Source organism: Elephantulus edwardii, unplaced genomic scaffold, assembly GCF_000299155.1.
Source record: "Elephantulus edwardii isolate Elephantulus edwardi_28Jun2011 unplaced genomic scaffold, EleEdw1.0 scaffold00123, whole genome shotgun sequence".
NCBI classification, from domain to species: Eukaryota; Metazoa; Chordata; class Mammalia; order Macroscelidea; family Macroscelididae; genus Elephantulus; species Elephantulus edwardii.
The window spans coordinates 5,375,550-5,378,666 of NW_006399873.1; the positions used below are offsets into that span (position 1 = coordinate 5,375,550).

General features: G+C 38.3%; 1 pseudogene; it reads right to left on the bottom strand.

Annotated features, from left to right (window-relative positions):
• Positions 1–863: 863 nt before the first annotated feature.
• Positions 864–1,245, bottom strand: LOC102865296 (annotated as a pseudogene).
• Between the last annotated feature and the right edge of the window lie 1,872 nt (positions 1,246–3,117).

Here is a 3,117-nt window from a genome sequence, read left to right on the forward strand (position 1 = left end):
TTATTTTATAATCTGCCCAGTCAAATGTCTTTGTATAGCATCTTTTGCTTTCAGCGATGGTCTATTTGACATTACCAATGATATACCGGATACCACAACTTCTTCTTAACCCAGCTTGAATTGGTCAATTTTGGATGACTTGTAGCACTCTATTGCTTGCATGTGATATTAATTATACCACTTGATAATTTCCACATCATATTGGATCACTTTTCTTAGCAATGGGAATAAATATGGATCTATTAACGTCATACAGTCAGCTGTCCACCAAATTTCCTGGCATAGACGTCTGTTCCAGGTGTTTTTGCATCATTTTCAGTAGAATCTTGCTAGAATGTGATATTGTTCAATAATTTCTGCACTCTGTTGGGTAATCTTTCAGTTGGCCAGGTTGTTGTCCTCCAGATTTCTTGACACCACTCTGTGAGCACATCCCGAGCAGCATCTGTTGAAATATGACAATTGGTATGCCATCAATTCCTGGGGTCTTGTTTTTTTGCCAATTATTTCAGAGCAGCTTCAACTTCTTCCTTCATCACCACAGGCCCTTGCTCATATATTGTTTCATGATATTCTTCTGTATTCACCAATGCTTTTTGGTACAATTTTGGTATACAATTATATACTCTTTCCGTCTTCTTTAAATGCTGCCTGGAACATTTATTATTCTTCACAAAACATCCTTAAGTATCTCCACTCATGGCTTGATTTTTTTTGCGTGTGTGTGTGGTTTTCTTGGGGTGTTTTTTGTTGTTGTTGTTGTTTTTCGGTTCAATGAAAGAGACTTTATTAAGGGCCCAGGGTTATGGGCCTCAGAAGAAGGACACCTGCAAGAGGCAAGGGAGCCAGTGAAGAGGGGGCATTTATTTGACTTTCTTCTTGTGGCACAGGTTGTTGGTGTGCCCACAATTCTTCTTGCGGCAATTGACAGCACTGGGATGCAGGCTAGCATAACACTTGTGGCAGATCATTTTGACGCAGTTATACTTCTGGGCTCAACAAAGGCTCGATAATGCCACCACATAGACGCAGCACCAGATACAGAGTGGACACTTTCTGGATGTTGCAGTCTGAGAGTGTAAGGCCATCTTCTAGCTGTTTGCCAGCAAATATTAGATGCTGCTGGGCAGGAGAGATTCCCTCCTTGTCTTGGATTTTGGCTTTGACATTCTCGATGATGTCACTGGGCTTGACCTCAAGAGTGATGGTCTTGCCAGTCAGGGTCTTCACAAAGATCTGCATCTTTGCGTCTGCTGCTCAGCAGCCTCATTGAAGAGAAAGAGAGCGACCTTGAATTTCATTTTCAATTCCTTCAGTTTAAGAAATAGTGAGCAAGTTCAGCCTCTTTGATTTTCTGACTCCAGCTCTTTGCACATTTCATTATAATATTTTGCTTTGTCTTTGAGAGCTGCCCTTTGAAATTTTCTGTTCCTTAATTTCTTGTTTTCTTTCTTTAGCTTTGGCTTCTCAGTGTTCTAATGCAATGTTCAAAATTTCATCTGACTTTCATCTTGGTCTTTTCTTCCTCTTCTTCCTTTCTAATGGCTTTTTGCATTCTTCATGGATGATATTCATGATATCCTCCCACGGCTCATTTGGTATTCTCTCATTCATGTCCAAGGCCTTAAACTTGTTTCTGAGATGTTTTTTGAAATTCGAGTGGGATAGACTTAAAGTCAAATTTTGGTTCCTGTGGATTTGATTTCATTTTCTTCAACTTCATCTTGAGCTTGCATGTGAGTAGTTGGTGGTCCGTTCCACAATCAGCACCTGACCTAGTTTTCACAGCTTATATTGAGCTTTCCCAGTGATTCTTTACACAGGTATAATTGATTTGATTCCTATGCATACCATCAGGTGACATCCATGTGTATGGCCTGGGTTTATGTTTCTTATGAAACATATTTGCAAAGAATAAATCATTTTGTAGAATTCTATCATTCTATGTTCAGCCTCATTTCTGTCACCAAGTCCCTGTTTTTCAACTACTGGTCCTTCTTCCCTGTTCCCAACATTTGCTTTCCAGTCACTCATTATTACTAATGCATCTTGGTTGCATGTTCGATCATTTTCTGACTGCAAATATTGGGAGAAATCCACTATTTCCTCCTCATTGTCTCTAGTTGTCACTGGTGCATATATTTGAATGATAGTAGTATTCACTGGACTTCTTTGTATGTATATGAATATTATCCTGTCACTCATGACATTGTTTTTCAAGATGGATCTAGAAATGACTTTTTTTTTTTAATTACAAAAGCAACCCCATTTTTTCTCACCTTTTCATCCCAGGCTTAGTAGATCATATTTTCATCTGATTCAACTGTCACATGCCAAACCATCTTACTTTGCCAATACCTAGTATGTCAATATTTATGGGTTCCATTTCTTTTTTAACAATGGTGAATTTTCCTACATTCATGTTTCTCACATAATGCCTAGAGCATCAGTCCATAGGAGGATGACAAAAAAGAGGAAGACCCTTATTCAGGTGGATTTATAGAAAAGGACTTGAGTGTTTCAGAGATTGTGTTTGGTAAAAGATAGGACAGAATTCACACGTGGTCACTATGATTTATACTTGACTCAAAGTCACCTATAACAACTAACCACAAGCTAGAATATTCTAGGTCAGATCTTTTAGCTTGACAACAAACTGTTGTACAAAATCTTTTGACTTTTCATATGCATAATGATAAATACTTAGGCATTCATAAAATTTGAATGGGGAATTTATTTTTCTTTTTTTTGACAACTGAGACAAAAATAGTAATAAGATTTTAAACTTCATAATATTAATAGGCTTCCCTGAAAAAGTAAGGCCCCAGGAATAGATGGTATACCAATTGACATATTTCAGCTAACAGATGTTGCCTTGGACATGCTCACCAAGTTGTGTCAAGGAATCTGGAGAACAACCACTTGGGTGACTGTCTGGAAGAGATCTATATTTGTTCCCATTCCAAAGAAAGGTGACCCAACAGAGTGTGGAAACTACAGAACAATATCATTGATTTCACTTGCAAGCAAGATTTTGCTGAAGATTATCCAAAAACGATTAGAACAGCAAGCACATCAGCAGAGAACTGCCGGAAGTCCAGGCTGGGTTTAGAAGGG